The sequence below is a fragment of the Hyperolius riggenbachi genome, chromosome 3 (genome assembly GCF_040937935.1).
Source record: "Hyperolius riggenbachi isolate aHypRig1 chromosome 3, aHypRig1.pri, whole genome shotgun sequence".
In the NCBI taxonomy this organism is placed as follows: Eukaryota; Metazoa; Chordata; class Amphibia; order Anura; family Hyperoliidae; genus Hyperolius; species Hyperolius riggenbachi.
The window spans coordinates 355,359,856-355,381,273 of NC_090648.1; the positions used below are offsets into that span (position 1 = coordinate 355,359,856).

The window sequence follows — 21,418 nt, forward strand, 5'->3', positions numbered from 1 at the left end:
TAATATGTGCAGATTACACAACACTCACCATTCAAAATGATTATTTCAGAGCAGTCTGTGAACTAATGACCTCTCCTCTGGCAGAGAAAAAGAAATTTGTTTAGTAACAGTTGATGTAATAAAAGTCAGATAACAGCCCTCTCCACGACTTTGAAAGTCGCAGAGATTAATGGCTTTTTTCCATAGAGATAACAACTGGAGTTTCTTAACTCTTCCTGTACTCGAAACAATTAGACTGATGTATCTGATCTTAATGTTTTATTTCTTAGCTGTACTACACATACAAATCATAACATCATAATTTTTTTTTCGCTTCAGTGTCTCTTTAAGAGGAAATAAATAAGGCAACCTCCATATTCTTCTCACTTCAGTTGTCCAGTATGTCCATCCAAAATACTGTCATTTATTGCATTAAAATGTCCTGTTTCCACATTTGTACATGAGGCCATTTGGTATAGAATAACAAAATAAAGCCACGTCAGAAAAGTTACCACAAACTGATGTGAATTTATCTTTCTTTTTGTTTTGGTTGTTTTTGTAACAGAGGAAGTGGTGAAGCTGAAACTTGGAGGATGCATTGAGGCTAAGATCCACTGTTCAGTTTATGTGATGCAGGCAGAGGTCCCATGGGCCGCAGAATAAGTAAATACCTCTATAAGTAGTGCTAGATAAGCACTTTCTACAAACTGTGTCACACCCCCAGGCACAAGGCGCTGAACTAGATCTTTTTAATCCATCTACTTCAGAGATAGTTCAGTTCAGATCTGCCCTTTAAAGGTTGCCCGAAGAACTGGGCCAAAGCAGATTACTGTTCTGCATTATACGTTTACCATCATCCACCTGGACATGATCTATGTGAAAGAAGTTTAAAGGGTAGGTTTAACATGAATTATCACAGTGTGATATTTATGTTACTTCCTCCATTGTAAATAATGCTTTTACCAGAAGTGTTTTGGAACCATAGAACTGTGTTGATGTGGTGTGAATCCGAGAGAGTTCCTAAGCACTGAGTGTGAGCAGACTTGCTAAAATCAAGTTAGAATGGTTTTCTAATATAATTAATAACGTTGTATGATTTTCATTGCTGGGGATTACCTGCCTTAAAGTGTACCCAAGGTGACATATGACATATGAGATAAACATGTGTATGTGCAGTACAAAGCATATTAATAACGAGGCTGTTTTACTTGCTTTATCTTTCTGCCTGAAAAAGCTAATTTTTAGACATGTGACAGTGAAAGCTTCTGTCTTGTCAGTAGCTTGTCAACAATATACAGTAGTATGTAGTAAACATCACTGATATGCTAATTACAGTCATAAAAGTTTTTTTCTGGCAGAATACAACTTCTGAGCTAAGAGGAAAGGGATAAAAAGGTCAATAGTCCATGTATTTTATGTCTGGGGCATTTAATAGATTGTCACTGATTAGAGACATTAAAATATTCAACCTACTTTGTAATATTTTAAATAGAAAAGAAAACCCTGGGATACTTAAAAAAGTCATTTTTAGGAGTAGGAGGATAAATATAATTGTTTTGCTCATCAGTTTATTTTCACCTCGGGTTTACTTTAAAGCCCTCTAACCAGCTTCATACTGTATTTTTACACTAGGCTCCTCCACTCCCTCCATCTAGTTACTTATGAATTAATAATAAAACAGGTTTATAAATATTTTAATCCTTGTTGTCCCCTTTTATGACATAGCTCTGTTTACTTACAATAAGAGCAGCACCATGTAAACACCCTCCCCTTCCTTGCCTGTCTGCACTAGACTCCTCTATAGACTCCAACAGATAGTTAGTTACATAGTTAGTTTGGTTGAAAAAAAACATCTGTCCACCAAGTCCAACCAGAAAAGATGAATTGTTTAGTGGCATTTCCAATTGGAAGAAGGGTAAGTTGCAGCTCTGCCATGTCTTTCCTGCCGGGAGACAATGCAACATGGTTATGCTTGGAAAACAGACATCCACTGAGCAGTCTGTTTCTCCCTGGCCGCTTTAATCTTTCATTCTGAGCTCTGTTAGCTTGGCCAGTCGCACTCTTCTGAGCATGCACAGCCTGGCCGTGTGTGTGCCCGTGTGCTGCCGTGGCAGTAGTACTATGCAGGCCCAGAACGCTCCCGGCTGTGTGAGCAAAAAGAGGGTGCGTGCATGGTTAGGACGCGCATGCTCAGAACAGTGTAACTTAGTAATCTAAAAGGGCTCAGAACAGGAGAATGGAGCAGCAAGGGAGGACAGTGTTGGAGCCCACGGTCCTCATGGGGCTGAAGGAAGCAACAGGCAAGTATAAACCACAAAATTAAACTGGTCTCAGGTTTCCTTTAAGTGACCCTTTAGTAAACCCAGAAAAATCCAAATGATCTAGATGAACCAAGTTCAATGTTTTAATTCAAATAAAGTGACACATGCCATTCCATAGACCAATAAGCAGTACAAAAGTACTGCTTATAAGGTGTCTGGTTGTTATTCACATTGTCACCATTCTGTGCTTGTTACCTTGACAAAGGGGACCCCACGGGGCCCTGAAACGAATCGTTGGTCTATGGAATGGCATGTGTCACTTTATTTGAATTAAAACATTGAACTTGGTTCATCTAGAGCCTAGGTTCTCAACGTGTGGTACGCGTACCCCAGGGGGTACTTCTGATGGTTCCAGGGGGTACTCAGGCTTGATATACATAGCAAAATATAACAAATTTAGAGTTTTAGAAAATGATAAACCTTATTTAAACAACAGAAAATTAGTGTTTTAGCTAATTAAAAACAATAGTAAATACTTGGAAATTGTTTAGAACCAATTATCATGTACTACGATTAAATATATATTTGTCAAGGGGTACTTATGATAATGTTTACTATGCTAGGGGGTACTTGGTGACTACAGGGTTTTAAAAGGGGTACAAACCAGTAAAATGTTGAGAAACACTGATCTAGAGTGTGCGGATCATTTGGATTTTTCTGTAAGTTACCCCGATCCAGCACCTCGACAGTGGTGTGCAATTCCATGCGGATTTGTGTATTTACCTTTAGTAAACCCAAACAACACAGTGATCAAATGATGCATCATTAGCAGTTACCTACAGTGAAACCCGCATGACTGAATTTCTGGTAGCTCCAAAAACTGAAGCAAGTGTAATAAGATAAAGTGGAAGTTAGTTGAGTAAAATTGACTTCTCTATTGGCCACTAAAGCCATCAATCACATGAAAAATCAATAGACTTGCTTCAAAAGGTCAAAGGGGAGGACATTTCTCCTGACTCGGGAGACTTCTTCCGAGCACTCTAGGAAATATTACATATATTTCTCCAGGGTATGTCTCTGGAACATAAAATCATTTTATCACAACGTTTTCACTCATAGTGACCTTTAACGCTATACACTTTATGGTCATATAGCCATTTATATTGTTCTTGTTTACTTCAGAGTCACTCTTAGGGAATACTCAGACATTTTCCTACAATAAGAAAATAAATACACAAGATCAGTAAAATTCCATTTTTTCCTATATCGGATGCTCACATCACGTGCCATGATCCAGCATGGTAAAACATTCATTATGCTCATTAGTATGCTTGGTATTACTCTTAAGTGCCCTATGAAAAAAATTTAATGTTTTCAAATTGCGAGTTTCTCTCATTCCTAGATGTAGTATCAAGAATACACATAAATCTAAATAAAAATGTCAATCAAAAACATAGAATAAAACCACACACGAAAAAAAATAAATGCTGCCATTTGCATAGCTCATTTCTGCTGTTGAGAATTGCGAGTTGCGCGCCCAGTAGGCCATTTTGGAGCATTAGGGAGTCTTGTTCAAGGACAACTTTCAGATTAGGTACTGGGCTGGGAAGGATTCAAACTTAGTCTCCAATGTCAAGGTAACCCCCCAACCCTCCCTAACACAGTACACCTTGCAGCTCCGCATAAGCATCAGATAAGAATCTAGATTGTATGATCAGCCTTTGGCTTTAATACACAGGCACTTATCTGAAGTAAAAGACATTAGAAATAGCATAATTCCAGGTGGAAGAAACAGAGTATTTTAGTTTTGCACAGGGTGGAAGGGTGTTGGAACCACATATTGGCGCTTCTTGCTGTCCATGTCCTACCTGGGAGAATTTTCCTCACATCCATAGACATCATACTTTGGTCAACTACGGTCAAACATCTGCTGAAAGTATGAGTGCTGCCACACCAAACAAATGTTCATTATTTTGTTAAATTACCATATATACTCGACTATAAGTCTAGAAATGTAAGTCTGACTCACTTAATAAAAGTATGGGGTCGACTTGTACTTGAGTTGGAACTACGAGACTTATCTTTCAAGCTATGAAAAACTACTCCCCTGCCCCATCCCCAGCATAGCTCTATTCACCCATACCATGAACAATTCACGCAAAAAATACATCAGTCCCACTAGTTCATTTGATTGTAACTACTCCTTAATATCAGCATTTGAAAATAAGCAAGGCACCAGTAGCAATTTTGAGGGTAGTCATGAAGTCTGGCATAATATAAATTCTATTTTATTTAACACATTTATGTATATAGTTGTGTACCTTTGACCTAAAAAGCAGCAACTGTAAAAGAATTAAGAAAGGGAGAACAGACTGTCGAGTAATTAGGGAGTGTGGCATTTTTCTCACAGCAGATGATTGGCTGAAAGAGCCGGAAACAGCTACTTCAGCCAGCCAACATATCACATCTATGGTTAGCTTTAGTAAACCGTGAAGACAGATGTGTGCACCACTATCCTAGACATAAGGAAGGCTCAAAGGCCAGAATATTGATTGCATTCCTGTGGCAGAGATCCTGCCACATGGCACAACTAATGTATTGTAACATAAATCTGTCTCCGTAAACAAAATCACTCTGGCTGATGATGGGGAAATGCTACAGCATGCCACAAATTAATAGCAACTGTTTTCATTCCACAGGACATAAAACTTGACAAATGGAGATACAGATACAATAGGCCAGAATCCAGAGGGAGAATGTAATTCCCCTTGGAACCTCTCTGTTTTAAACCACTTACTTCTGTTTACTACAACAGTAATTTCCAGTTTGTCTTCCCTGATGACACCCTTAAAACAAAACTCTTGAGAATAGCAGAATATAAAGCTGATATGCATAGGTGGTATGTGAACCGCTTAATCTGGCATTGGATTTGAAAATCTGTCCAGCCTGGGTCGTGTGTTCACTTAGATGTTTTCAACTTTTTTTTCAATCATTCCCACATTCTGCTTTGCAGCTTCTTATGTCGCTTGCTCAACGTAACAATGAATCAACATGGACACTATATTTATTCATGTTACAGTGATGAGGCAAGTGACACCGATGCCTCACAATGTTTTCAAATAAGAAAGGCGGTATGCGTTAAGACACACCCTGCCACACCTCTAGCCACACCCCCATTCATGTATACCACAAAGAATATATCAGCAAAAGGCACATTTTCATTATTTACACCTCACTGGTCCATTCCATCACTACTTTTTCTACATATTATCATCTAAAAATAAGAAGGGCATTCATTTAGAGGATGGGAATGAAGTTTAGAGTCACATTAACACATTTTAGCAGACAGATACATTTTTTGACACAGAATATGTTGGCGTTTTATAAATCTATAATAATAATGTTTATGTCAATAAAAGAGGCACAAAAGAAAAGAAGGATGGTCAGGAGATTTGGCTCCAAAATTAGCACCGAAGTGTGTCTGAACAATAAGATTGTCTGATGAGAATTATTTATCTTCTGCCCGGAAAGGCAGTTAACTAAATGAATGATTTTCATTGAGTTCCGCTTTAAAACAGGAGTTTCGGCTAGTAGTCTTCCTAACTGACGGTATTATGTAGCCAAATTAGGCTCCTTGGGCAGAGTGTGCTCTGCACAACGGCATATGTAAAAGAGAGAACCGAGAGCCCAATATAGTGTAGTAAGTACTGATAAAGTGGGTTTAAATGAAGAGTACAAATTTATATACTCACAAACCAGGGTTACCTCCAGGCAACCACTGTATAGGCAGGTGAGGAGATTATCCTGTCTGTCCTCACTCAGGATTAAGAAGTCGCTCTCTGTCGACAGGAAAAAGAAAAAGGTATCCCCCTCCTCCACCAGGGGTGGATATCAAATATAACGAAATGGAGAACAGAGGTGCTATAAGCAGACACAAGAAGCTGTGCATTTAAAATAAGTTAATTTTATTGGTACACTCCATGTGCATTGAATGCACAGCTTCTTGTGTCTGCTTGTAGGAGGTAAGTCCACCACTGCCTCCTAAGCATTTTTAAACTTTTTAATAGTTGATTTTATCCTTTTGGCACCTCTGTTCTCCATCTGCGCAAGGGCAGTTTGCTAAGACTGTAAGTGAATGTGTGTAAAATGCTCCCAGCCAAATGCAAGTGATAGGGGAGTTCCCACAGCCAGAACCACGCAGGTAGTGGCCCATAACCTGGATAGCGGACTCCACTTTGGTGCAAGGAATGGGAATGGACCAATATGGAGGGAGTTAAAAGACTACAGGGGTTGGAAGAAGCCCCAGGTAAGTATAGATTCTCGAGATATGCTTGTCTCAGGTTTACTTTAAGATTAGGTAGGATGGCAGAATCTTGTCCTGCCGTGCAGAGTTATCCCTCCATGTAGGGCCATAAACTTACTCAGGCTGCTTGGTCTCCCAAATACACAAATGTGTGCAGTTCTCAGTACACTGGACTGCATATCTCTAGTAGCTTTCATTGTGTTTAGGTGTTGAATCCTAGGTTGTAAACTTTCCCATCTAAGGTTGTTGCTGGGTTAGAAGGGATGAGAGGTTTGTTAAAGATCTTCTTGAGTTTCTCCAATACCGTAGCTATGTATGAGTATGGCATCACTGTTGCTCTGTTATTTCTAATGCTTTATCTTGGTCTGGTGCTTTCTTTAAACCTTGCTGTTATTTTTTTACAAAGGCCCAGTCTGGGAAGCGACAATTATTTAAAGCTTGTCCTAATTGTTTATGATTTATATTCTTCACAGCTAAGCTGAAAATAGTGTTGGGCGAACAGTGTTCGTCACTGATCGGGTTCTGCAGAACATCACCCTGTTCGGGTGATGTTCGAGTTCGGCCGAACACCTGATGGTGTTCGGCCTTTTAAGTTCGGGTTCGCCCCGAACTACTGAATGGCCGCCGAACAGGGCCGAACAGGGCCCCTGTTCGCCCGAACAGGGCCCTGTTCGCCCGAACATGCCGCAATACGGCCCCCCTATGGGGTCGCAGGCAGAAGGGGGGAGCATGCCCCGATCGCGGGGAGTTGGAAATTCCCCCCACCCCCTCCGCTAGCGCTCCCCCCTCTGCCCGCTTCCCCATAAAAAAAGTTTAAGGCAAGTTAAATAGTACTTGGTGGCTGGCCTGGCACTGGCAGTGGAGTGAGGAGGAGGAGGAGTCCGAGTAGCAGAGTGACGCGTTGAGGCCGGGCAGCGGGCGGTTCAGCGGTAGTACCCTTGTGGTACTTCCGCCCTTTCTCTGACCTCACGTCCTCTACGTGATGACACATACGAGGGTACGCGTGACGCGTACCCTCGTATGCAGAGGACGTGAGGTCAGAGAAAGGGCGGAAGTACCACAAGGGTACTACCGCTGAACCGCCCGCTGCCCGGCCTCACGCCTGCGACCCCATAGGGCCCCCAAAATGGGCATGTTCGGGGGTCCCATTGACTTCCATTGAGTTCGGTGTTCGGGCCGAACATGCCGAACATCTGGCCCATGCTCGGCCTGTTCGGCCCGAACCCGAACATCCAGGTGTTCGCCCGACACTAGCTGAAAACCATTCAAGCTTGATTAAAAATGAATGGTTTTCAGGCATTAGTTCAGCAAGACAAAACTTGAACAGCCATTCCCTAAACAGGGGAGGGCCCTCCAACAAGATTTGTCATCAGCACCTGATGCAGTGTTCACATGATTGCCTAGGCATTTTGGAGACAGTACATACTTTTTTTTAGTACTCTACTGTATTGTCATTTGGTTTGTATTCCTGTGTTGCAGAAATGTCATCAGTCCCGTTCTAAGAGGAAGCAATTCATTTTCTGGCCATACACCTTACAGTCTTGGTTGTTCGATCACACCACTTTCATGTAGTATAAGAACTTGTCGAAACAAAGTATTTTCATTGTGTTGTCCTTTATACTTCATAGATTTGCCAGAATTGTACAATCAACAATGTATGGTGTATGGCCACCATAATAGAAACACAAACAGCAACAAATACACCCTTAAGGGGGACCTACAACTGTTGTCAATCTTCTATTGCCGTATTGTAACGGTCAGCCGATCGTACGTCACAGACGGCACCAACTCCTGCCCTGCCAAGCTGCGGAAGGGCAGTGAAACAAGCCGGGTCAAACACTGGTATCAGGTGGCTGCGGTACAAGGGACAAGACAGAGAGTGGTCTTTATACAAGCCGGGTCAAACACTGGTATCAGATGGCTGCGGTACAAGGGATAAGACAGAGAGTGGTCTTTATACAAGCCGGGTCAAACACTGGTATCAGATGGCTGCGGTACAAGGGATAAGACAGAGAGTGGTCTTTATACAAGCCGGGTCAAACACTGGTATCAGATGGCTGCAGTACAAGGGACTAGACAGAGAGTGGTCTTTATACAAGCCGGGTCAAACACTGGTATCAGATATGAGGATCAGGACTAATCATAGCTGAGTCACAGCAGCAAGAGCCAAGGCCGAACTAGCCAAGAGCCACACTGAGACTCAGGAACCAGACGCTATCAGGGTACACAAGTAATACTGGAGCAAGCTACCACTAACCTACAAGCGGCAAAATACACGCTATAACAGGCGTGCAGCCGCGTTCCGGAAATCCTTATAAGGCCTCCGCAAGCGTCATTTCCGCCGCGTCCAACGCGTACGTTCCGTCGCGTCATTTCCGGAACATCTGCCGCTTACTCCCATAGGTCGGACGCGTACGTCCTGCGCGTCCTCTGGAACGCACGCCTCTGCCTGCAGCCGCAGACTGAGACGGCGTGGAACGCAAGCCGGAAGAGCCCGGCTCGTCGCAGGCACGAAGCGCAGGTTGTATTGTTACACGTATCTCATTTTCTGTCCCCAGGACCCTGAATGTGTCATAAGAGGGCCATGGAGGTCCCAGTAATGGAAAACCTCCTCAATTTGGACAAAGACAGCAGTATAAATAGCAAATATTTTATGTTTCTGGTACAGGGCAAATGATATTTCCTTGTGTATTATAAAGACAGCTTTGCTAAGATTTGCATATGACAATATTTTCAAAGCTAAAAGCACGTTTTCTCAGATAGGTATTGCACTTGATGTGATGTTCCTTCACAGATGGTAATCTAAATGGAAATATGAATGCCTCCTCACTGGTGACTTTTCATTCAGTTTATTTCAATTACAATTTTCTGTTGCCTTTTGTTTTCATAGATCAGTTTGATCTCATCCAAAGAGCAGCATACTGAGGTAGCTGCTCATCTGTTTTCACACTTTTTTAATTCTATTGGTAATGAGAGAGATTGCGATCTCACGTAGATTAACCCTTGGGATAATCTCAGTTTAAAGGAACATCGTCATGAATAATTTTTCAATTTAGAAATACATGTAAACATGTACATATACAACATAAATTTCTTCCAGAGTAAAATGCATTATAAAGTATTTTTTTAACCTTCACTTACACTAAGTGAAAGTGATGGATCTGACAGGTTTCAGACTGGTTCATCTCCTCATGAAAGATCCTCAGTATTTCCTTTATTCTTTACAAAATCACTCCCGGAAAGGATCTACACAAAGGTGTCCGCTGGCCTCCCTCCTTTTTTGCACACTATTCTGGCAGGTGGACTGAGCAACTATCGTTCGGTGACTGCTCTTGAAAATAAACAATCCTGAGAGTCGGCAGCAGATAATTTGGTCACTGCTATCCTCTATAATAAAATGCCTGTGTCTCTGCGTCCGTGTTGTTTTGTCCATATGTGCGTCCCAAAGTGGCAGTGCGCATGTGCAGATTTGTTAGAGCTCTGCACGCGCCCTTGTTGTTGCTAGGGTAACAGGGACGCAGTGCGCAGGGCTGGGAAAGTTGCTGCTGGGCAGGCTGCTGCGGCGGGTGGCGCGCACGGCGGAATGGTGGCAGACCTAGCCCGTTTTTAAATGGGCTAAGGTCACTTATTGAGTATAATTAACTGCAGCTGGTCGCCAAATCAGAAATTTGGACGCACAGAAAAATTAGCTACTATAGCAACTATACCAATTAATAGCGAATACAGTACACTTGGTAATGGGAAAGCTAAATCAATAACTATCGGCTGCAGCACAAAGGCGCATCAGCAAGCAACAGGTACAGACTTCAAAGAGTCATCAACGCTGCAAAGAAGGTCGTTGAGTCACAGCTGCCACCAATGGACCTCCTTCACACCTCTAGATTGAGGACCAGGGCCATCGAAATATCGAACGACCCTTCCCACTTTGGCAACTGCGACCTCAACTTCCTCCCATCAGGTCCCTATGCCAAAGCCATTCCCACCATAACCTCCAGGCACAGGAACACCTTCTTCCCCAAGCTGTCCTTCTCCTGAACACTAGCCCCCTGCCCAGCAACATCCCCTCACTGAACCTTTGCCTCATGGCATATATATTTTGCCTTAAAGTTTATGATCATTGTTAATTGCTCAACCTGTTAATTTGCACTGTGCCTTATTATTTGCACCATTACCATTGCCCTCTTCACCACTATTAATTCTTGGTGCAGTAGTTGTTGCACTTGGCGAATAAAGCAATTCTGATTTTTTTGTGATAGTGGTTTTATCGAATGTAACCAAAATTTGATCAATCTCACATTTTAAAGGAATGTATTCAAATCTGATTGGATTAGTGTGATCGAAGCTGAAGGGAATCAAATGGTAAAGGTGCCCATTAGCAATACAATTTTAGCGAATGATCAACTTTACGATCTGATAAATGTGATAGCAAAGAAACAATCGATTGAGCCCATAAACAGGATATAAAATTTAACTATTCCGATCATTTCAAAAGAAATCAATAAAAAAAGAAAAAAAAGGATCAGTGCAATAACCAATAAATCGGTCGCTTGCTGTCTATTGGCAACATTAGCACTATCCGGTGTGATCTATTGGAAAGTTGATCATTCATTAAATAGTATAGTTAATGGGCACCTTCAGCCTAACACAGAGTATACAACTGAAAATCAGCTGCTAGCATATACAATTTCCATATTAAAATATCTTTTCTTTATTCCCCAAATCTACCCAGCCATGCTCAGTATGCAAACTGTAACTTTGCTGACAATTTTAATTTAGGCAGCCTCTATACAGGTAGTCCATAATTAAACATATATGTCTCTCAAGTGGTAATTCAGTTAATGCACCTATAGTATGTTGGCCCAGAGAAGGCAACATCTATACTTCCATACTGTGCATACCCAACATTCTGGGGATGTTAAGAGGGCCTCAGGGGTAGTTCATAGAGCTCAGTTGCATTGTAGAATAATTCAGCATATCAGCTCACTGCCCATACAATTCTATGGGCCTGTTCACAGTACTGCGTTGTAACAGATCATGTTATTCTAACTCACTGCATACAAACTTTGTATTAAAGTCTATGTCCAGTCTTCATTGCAGTTCACAGTCATTATTGCGTGTGAGTTATGCAACTGACTACTAGAACCTAGCCTCATACATACAGATACAGAAAATACTGATCTCTATTATGTGTATGAACTGTATTGTGTTGTATTAAATCGAAGAGTGGGAATGAGACCTTTAGAAATCAGAGATATCCAGATAGTGTTATATGTAATATAATGCCAAGAATCAATAATAATGTAATTGTCCTTCCTTCCTGTGGGTATGCCTGGCACGGATAAATAGAATGTAATGCAATATGTCTATTAGCTCATTATCCCCTAGTGTACAGCAAATGCACTAAGCAGGTGGTGAGACACATTCAGAGATGTAACATGTACAAGACTGGAGTTTTAACGCCAATTCCAAATAATAATGAGTGTCTGGCAGGTAGCAGTTCTGATACGAGTCTGTGGCAGAACTCAATAGTGATTGTGGATTCCTCACTAAAATCAACTCAAAATGAATCTAAAATCACCATTCTTCTATTTAATAAAGTTGAAAGGACAAAGCTTGGTTGTTTTACAGAAGCACTAAAGTGAAAAACTAGAATGCAGTAAATTATTTAGGATACCCACTTTTACAGTCATTTTCCTGGTTTCATTATTAGAAACACTTCTTATATCTAGATATTCCTGAATGCAGATATGCAGAATTCTCCTCCCAGAGCATTTTGAGAAACAAGGCATTATTTTTACTGGCTTTGGAATTCTCATAAACAAACATTCTGCAGAGCTGCACTTGCCAGGACTAAAGATGCTGCTGTGATCAGTTTCAGAGTGTAAATCAGAGTAAGAAAAGACTTTACAATGGGCAAACATGTGCTAAATTTATAAATACTGTAAAAAAAAAAAAAAGCAGTTTTATTCATTACAATATTTTCACTACAGTTCCTCTTGCCTGTAACAAAAAAAACCTCCCCTGGGGGGTACTCACCTCGGGTGGGGGAATCCTCCGGATCCTATTGAGGCTTACCCCGTCCTCCTGGGTTCCACGGCGGCGGCGCCCGAACAGTGGGGATGTAAATATTTACCTTCCCGGCTCCAGCGCAGGCGCAGTATCGGCTCTCCGCTCTGAGATAGGCGGAAATAGCCGATCACTGTCAGCCCACTCTACTGCGCAGAAGCAAGTCTCCTGCGCCCTGGAGTGGACCCGACAGAGATCGGTTATTTTCGCCTATCTCTGTGCGGAGAGCCGATACTGCGCCTGCACTGGAGCCAGGAAAGGAGAATAGATCAGCGCTTATCAGCGCTTGTCAGGCTTATCGAGGAGGATTTCGGGCCACTTCAGGGGAGCCAACGCTGGACTGCCTGCAGCTACAGGGGAGGGGGAAGCCTCATTGGGACCCTGAGGCTTCCCCCTCCCGAGGTGAGTACCCCCCAGGGGAACTTTTTTTTGTAACAGGTTCTCTTTAAGCTGAAGTGCTCCTTGTACTGACAGCCTGAAGCTTCTTTAGGGGTTTATCACAATAAGGGTGCCCCTTAATGGTACAATTTTTTTCACCAAATGCGATCTTTTGACGTGATTTTTACAAACATTGTATAGAAAAATCACTGTTTATGAAGGCAATCGATAAGGAACGATTCTTTGGTCAATTGCTAAATAGGATAAAATCGATCTAAAAGTTGGATTTTATGAATTTGAAGAAAGAATCATTCAGTAAATGCGAACAATCGATAATTGCCTTCCAAATAATGACGAACATTCAAATCGCATCGAAAGATCGCATTTAGTGAAAAATTGTACCATTAATGGGCACCTTAAAAAGTCTTAAGGTGGCCACACACGATACAATAAAATGATCCGATTTTACAGTAATTCGATAAAAACGATCGTATCTCTCGAAAAAATCTAAAGCTTTTTTTTCATTCGACTGAAAAATCTGATCGGATTTCCCGTTTTTTTCGATTTAAATCGATCCGGAATGCCAGATATTTCTCTTCAATTTCTACTAAAGATTGTATGGTGTGTGTTGGATTGTTAATGTATTAATATACATACCCTAGCAATTTTCTCTGAGTTTCCAATCATTTTTTATCATAATTGAGGAAAAAATTGTACATATGTGTGTGGTACATTGGTCATATTTTTGAAATGTTACAATCAGTCAGAAAAATTGATTGCAATTCTTTAAATTGAACAGATATTTAAAAAATTGTATGGTGTGTGGCCACCTTAAGGCTACAACTTGTGGCTAATGTCAGTGGCAAAAGGGGATGCAGAGGTTGTGACCACACTGGGGCCCCTGGACCAGAGGGGCCCACTATGACATCCTCCTTCATCCTTCTATTAGCTTTGTATTGGTGCTACGCTCATATTGCACACCTCTATATGTGCATTGAATAGTATTAATCCTTAAACTGTTTCCTTACTCTGATTACACCTCTCTGGCCCTGCAGTTGTCATTGACAGGCTTTGGGGCTCCATATCAATAGTTCCTGGGGCCCCATGTAAAACTTGCAATGTGGCCCCAAGCTCCTTAGCTATCCCACTGGCTAATGTTATGCAATGAAGCCAGTGACTATGCTACATTTGTATGGGAAATATTCACAAATATAGTTGAATATGTAGAAAGAGAAACAGGCTGACCCCCTCCATGTGTCTCTCCCACTTCCCCGCCCACATCTGTGATCTCACCACCCATTCCCTGCACTCTTCATGCACTCTCATCCCAAGCACACAGTCCACGGAACGCTGGCACCATTTTCAAAATGGAGGTTCCGAGATTTAGGATTGTACAGTGGCCAAATGGGACAGCAAAGGGGAGAAGGAAGACGCTGGTTTGAATCTGCAGGGCATTAGTATACAGTATCATTGTGTTTTTCCCCTTCAGGCTTGCTTTAATGTTGCTTTTAGCGTTGTCCCCGCCACTGCTCGAGAGGACGCTGTCAGAGTGCCCTGATCATGTGCCAAACTTCATGTCCATGGCACCCCATAGCCTCAAACATATTGCGGTCCATAGGGTAGCTGATACGTGGCAGGCGCTCGTATGCCAGAAACACCTTCCTTTTGCTACTATATACAGCTTTCCCTTTTACTACATATATTTGGTAAGATTGTTCAGTCAAGATTATATCATGGATGGGCACCTTAACACATGATATATTTCGGCTCCATGAATATCTCCCAGAGATGGAATAATGAGGATAGCCCACAGACATGATTAATGTCCACAAATCTAAAAATACTAAATGAGGACATAAGCTATGTACACATACTAGATTGTTCTCATCTGTGTTCATGATCAGCTCAGTTGACAGTCTAGCATGAGTACACTTACCCACTGACAACGTTGGCCTCTCTGCTGCTGGTCCAATTGCTATTGTAGTTCTAATTAAGTTCCCATAGTGAAACAACTCCTACCCCTCACCGAACTTTCAAACTGTCCTAAATTATTATGTTGCGCAAAAATAGTCAAGTGTTTGTACATCGCCTTAAAGAGTATCTTTATTTCTGTTTCTGCAGCTGTTGTAAACTGATGTGACTACATTCAAAGGGCTCGATTCACAAAGCGGTGCAAAGTGTTAGCACCGTGGTGAAAAGGCCCTTATCACGCCTAAAGTCACTTTAGGCATGATAAGAAGAAACTCGCGCGAAGTTGCCGCGCGCAAAGCGCGCAGCGTCCCCGCTTCGCGCGAAGCTCCCATTAAGCCCTATGGGACTTTGCGCGCGCTCTCACGCGCGAACGCGCGAACGCGCGTACGCGCGGTAACTTCGCGCGAAGAGCAGGAAAAATCGGTGATAACTCAGTGGTGAAAAGGTCATCACGCCTAAAGTCTTTTAGGCGTGATAACTGGGTTATCACCGCTTTGTGAATCGAGCCCAAAGAGTTACAAACAAGCTTTGTGGGTGAGTTGGCTGCTTGGCTCATCATCACCACATGGGGCCTGATTCACAAAGCGGTGCTAACAGTTAGCACCGTGGTGAAAAGCCCTTTATCATGCCTAAACTCAGTTTAGGCATGATAAGTTTAGGTGTGATAAGTTTAGGTGTGATAAGTTTAGGCATGATAAGTTTAGGTGTGATAAGTTTAGGCATGATAAGTTTAAGCGCCAACTGGGTTAGCACCGCAGTGCCCAGCTGATCAAAAGTTTTACGCTAGCAAAGTCTGCTGCACTTCGTATAAAGATTAATGGCGCTGCTTTGCGTGCGGGACTTTGCAAGCGATCTAAACTTATCTAAACTTATCATGCCTAAACTTATCACACCTAAACTTATCATGCCTAAACTTATCACACCTAAACTGGCTTTTCACCAGAGTGGTGCAATGGTTATCATGCCTAAAGTCTCTAACTGGGTTAGCACCGCTTTGTGAATCGAGCCCTTAAACTCTGTTTAGGCATGTTAAGTTTAGGTGTGATAAGTTTAGGTGTGATAAGTTTAGGCATGATAAGTTTAGGTGTGATAAGTTTTTAGGCGTGATAAGTTTAAGCACCAACTGGGTTAGCACCGCAGTGCACAGCTGATCAAAAGTTTTGCGCTAGCAAAGTCTGGTGCACTTTGCATAGAGTTTAATGGCGCTGCTTTGCGTGCGGGACTTTGCGCGCGTAATAAACTTATCTAAACTTAGCATGCCTAAACTTATCACACCTAAACTTATCATGCCTAAACTTATCATGCCTAAACTTATCATGCCTAAACTGAGTTTAGGCATGATAAAATTGGTTATCACGCTTAAAGGGCTCGATTCACAAAGCGGTGCTAACCCAGTTAGAGACTTTAGGCATGATAACCATTGCACCACGCTGGTGAAAAGCCAGTTTAGGCATGATAAGTTTAGGTGTGATAAGTTTAGGTGTGATAAGTTTAGGCATGCTAAGTTTAGATAAGTGTAGATAGCGTGCAAATCCCGCACGCAAAGCAGCGCCATTACACTCTATGCGAAGTGCACCAGACTTTGCTAGCGCAAACCGTTTGATCAGTTGTGCACTACGGTGCTAACGCAGTTGGTGCTTAAACTTATCATGCCTAAACTTATCACACCTAAACTTATCATGCCTAAACTTATCACACCTAAACTTATCACACCTAAACTTATCATGCCTAAACTGAGTTTAGGCGTGATAAAGGGCTTTTCAACAGCGTGCTAACTGTTAGCACCGCTTTGTGAATCAGGCCCAAAGTCTTTAACTGGGTTATCACCGCTTTGTGAATCAAGCCCATGGTGAGATTCAGATTTCCAGGAGGGTGTAGCACAGACAAATCTCCCTTAGAACATTGCAGGCTATAATAAAGGATGTCTGTGCTGCAGAAAGTGGATGGGAAAGGGCTTCTGGTCAGTCATTTAGAAAGTTATTGAGCTGACTATAGTTAATCAAGGAACACACTAAAATAAAAAGCTCTGTCACTAAATACATACACAGGAGTTAAATGTGTGCTTAGAGTTGGACTTCAATGAGACTTTACTAGTCTAAGCTAGGCACAAATGCAAGATGGCACTCGGTCAAGGTAGCAGTTCAGGACCATGTGGACAGGTCCACTGATCTCATAAGGATCCAGTACAATGGATCTTTAGTGACAATGAGGCTCGAGCCCATTGTTCCCCTCATTCAACCTCCTGCTAGAAGTTTCTCCATTGTACACTGCGCTGCACTGTTTCTCCTCCTCCTCCATAGCAACATAAAGCAGTGAGAGGTTGTAGCTTTGTGATGCATCTTTATGGCACTCAACCCTCAACAGTCACTCGAGAGAATTGAGTCTCAGTTCCTGCAGGTAATAAGCCTAATGCATGCTTATGCACCTTTAGGGACACCACAATTAGCAGAAGGAAGTGAGTCCTAATGACAGGATCAGACTATCAGAAGGCTGTAAAAAGGGTAAATAATGAGAGTGTGTAATAAAAATTTCTGGTGCACACATCTCCATGGAAGACATCAGTAATTAAGAAAGTGTTTTTACTTTGCCATTGCCAACTGTGGTCACCGTCACTCACCATCAGTTGCCCGCTGGAGATCAACGTTTTTATATAGGTCAGGTAATTATTTTGTATCCAAGTTGTACTTTTACAATAATGTGTACAGTATCAATCCAATCAACAGGAATCCAATTGCCTATCCACCTTTCTGCCTATAAACACAAATATAATTATGTTGTAAGAAAACCTTTGGCTATATCGAATTCATGTTATTGTAAAAAGTCTGTGTCTCAGTAGTTACAGAAACAGATAGATAGATAGATAGATAGATAGATAGATAGATAGATAGATAGTAATTATACAAGTATGCCAGGTATTTCAAATATTTAAAAGGAAGGTCCGAGCACTTTAAAAAGAAAAAATCCACTTACCTGGGGCTTCCTACAGCCCCCAGCATCCGTCCTATGCCCTCACTGCAGCTCTGGTGGCTCCCAGTCCACTCTGGTGGAGATGCCGACCTCGCCAGGTCGGCTTCTGGGTTGGCTTCTCCTGTGCACCAGCGCGCAGGATCACTGGTCGTGCTGACGTCATCTGGACTGTACAGCGCAGGCGCAGTACAGTCTGGAAGATGCTAGTGCGACTCTGAGAGCCGCTCGCGTAGGCGCAGTGGACATTCTGCACCGGAGGGGACCCCGGACAACCTGCAGTGAGCAGAGCTGCAGCAAGGGCACAGGACGACTGGCAGGGGCTGGGGGAAACCCCAGGTAAGTGGATTTTTTAATTTTCCTACAGCTTGGATGTGTCCTTTAAACAATTTGTACACAATGTTCATTATTTCAGAGAAGATTCTTAGTTTAACAAGTTTATGGCAGATGGCAAAAAGCTGGTTATAAACAGACAGAAAACAATATAACAGACATAGACAGATACACAATCAGTGAAAAAGAAAGACAGACAGTGATACAAGCGAGGCAGACAGACCAACAGTTTGTATGCTCTCTACGTGATTATGTAGGTTTCCTGTGTGATTTCCTCCTATAGCCTAACTGGTGAAGTACCTGGCTTTCCCAGAAAATGACCTACATCTGTGGTATGGACCTTGGATATTGAGCCCCACTGAGGTACAGTGAGCGACATGAGTGTTCAATGTATATTGTTCATTGTTCCATACAAATATATTAGCTCTATATCAATACATAATACCAGACAGAAAACAAAAAAATCCAAACCTGCGCCTATGCTTAAGTTTTGTGCAGAGCGAAGTCACTCAGCAAACACTTAACCCACTACCTGTCACATTGCTTGTCAGCCTTTTTGCATATCAAATTTCCTAACGCACCAGCCTACTATAAACATATCTCCTACATGAGTAAACTCATTGCATTCTCCATTTAATGATAAGCAAGTCTATTTCACATTTCACTTTGGTGCAGATGAAATCCCCCAGTCACTCACAGCAGAAACTCATTTCCTGCAGCTGAAAGACAGTCTTCAGCACCAGACTTTAATATCTGCATCGAGCAGCATAGGGAGTGGGCAGCATTTACTGTATCACAGGGCCAGTTAATAGGGGTGGAAACAGATAATGATGTTAACCTACAACATTCTGCTCACAAAACCTGAGCAATCTAGAGGGATGGCAAAGATACATGGCTATAATATATTCAATAACATGCAACAAATGAAGGGGCCATCAATTATTGAAGCAGAGTGAATCCTGTCAGGTTCTACAGCTAAAGACTTCTTTGAGAACAGGAAAGTGACTTTATGTATATATCCCTCAGGCAATAAATAGAACAGAGAGATAAAACCTTATTCTCTGCCTGTGCACACTTTAATTATTAAAGGGGCACTATGGCAAAAAAAAATAACATTTAAAATATGTGCAAACATATACAAATAAGAAGTATGTTTTTTTCCAGAGTAAAATGAGCCATAAATGACTTTTCTCCTATGTTGCTGTCACTTACAGTAGGTTGTGGAAATCTGACAGAAGTGACAGGTATTGGACTAGTCCATCTTTTCATAGGGGATTCTCAGGGATTTATTTATTTTTAAAGGCACTTATTGAATGGCAGTTGCTCTGTCCATCTGCCAAAAAACTGTGTAGCAAGCAGGAAAGCTGACCAGCATCCCTGTTTAAATCCCTTTTAGGGAATATCTTTATAAAGAATAAAAACCTTGCTGAGAATACCCTATGAAGAGATGGATTAGTTCAAAACCTGTCGCTTTTGTCAGATTTCTACTACCTACTGTAAGTGACAGCAACATGGGAGAAAAGTCATTTACTTCTTATTTGTCTATGTTTGCACATATTTTAAATTTTACCCTTTAAAAATCGTTAAATTCCCTTGCAGACTATTTGACATAAAACTATAAATATTAACAGGCTTATTGAATAAAGCAAAGAACCACAATGACGTGAGAAGTTCAGTAGCCCAAAGCAATCCATCAACTGTTGCCTTTTGTAGGTCTGACAACGGTATGCTGAAATGTGATTGGTGGTCCCATCTGCCCCACTTTAAACATCATCATCGCCTATCACAACTCCTCGCTGGCTTGGTCTGTATATGAATTATAGCTCGGTACAAAAATAAACAGTGACACAAAAAGACATGGCCCTTATAGTTGTCAGTACACCATCTGCAAGCGGTTTGTTCATTGTGTCAATATTTGTGACAGGATGGGTTAGAAAATAATAGACTTCATGTGATTTGTGCAATCTATTCACTTGCTTTTATACTGAGTCTTTCATATTGTGTTGAATTCTGGCAGCTGCTAGTCACAAACCAATCTAATTGAAAAGACCTGTCCATTCAGCAGTGAGTAGAATGTGGAAAATACAGAAAGGCTTCTGAAAGATGGAATTTATAGAGATGTGTTTGCCACAGAACATGCACCGCTAGGCCAGTATTCTATTTCCAGCTCTGGCTGTGCGTACACATATGTAACCTGGGACACATTTCAGCCTGATAGCGCTTAGAAATACAGCCAAAGTGTGTTTACTTTATCTCTTCTTCTATGACACAAATGATTGCAGAGAGAGTCCTCAGAGTGCTTTCTTGTAATGGCTCTGGATATAAAAATATCAGAATGGCTATATATATTAAACTACTGGATATCAACTGGGTAATAAGATGATGCTAAAATAAAAGTTCTAAAACTCTACTTTCAAAACTTAAAAGGTAGCTCCAGTATTCAGACCCCATGTCATACAAGGCAGCAAGAAAGCCCTTTGTTTACATAAAACAGCAGCACTCGGCAAGAAAGCAACCATGTACTGGATTACTGCATACCTAACAAACAGTAAAAACCCACAATATGCAGCTTAACCACATCATCGGTGCTGCCTGCTGTCACCAACATAGATCTGTTTAACCCTGACAGGTCTTCAGGAAGTACTGGCTATAGATTTGGCTACCAAGGTCCTTCCCCCACCCCATTGGACAGCTGCTTGGTTTCAGCATTGGCACACATGTCACTCTATAGTGCAGCTAAGGGGGCAGTAAAAATTGTCATTGGGAAGAGCGCAGTGTGGCATGGCTGGAAGTGTGTGGCATGGGTGAGAGAAGTGAAGCATGGGTGGGATAGGTGTGGCATTGGTAGAAGGAGTATTGCATGGAGGAGTGTGACATGGATAGGAGGGAGGATGGCATGGGTGGAAAGGATGTGATGTGGGTGGAAGGGAGTATGGTATTAGTTGGAGGAAGTAGGGTATAAGTGGGAGGAAGTAGGGTATGGGTGGGAGGAAGTAGGGTATGGGTGGGAGGAAGTAGGGTATGGGTGGGAGGAAGTAGGGTATGGGTGGGAGGAAGTAGGGTATGGGTGGGAGGGAATATGGGCAGCGGCATAGCTAAGGAGCTGTGGGCCCTAGTAGAAGTTTTACATTGGGCCCCCCAAGCATTGTATACATAACAACTC

At 42.0% G+C, this 21,418-nt stretch overlaps 1 protein-coding gene across 2 annotated transcripts in view; it reads right to left on the reverse strand.

Annotated features, from left to right (window-relative positions):
- The window catches only part of CPLX2 (complexin 2), a 252,724-nt gene that overhangs the window by 115,231 nt on the left and 116,075 nt on the right, over positions 1–21,418 (reverse strand). The window lies entirely within an intron of this gene.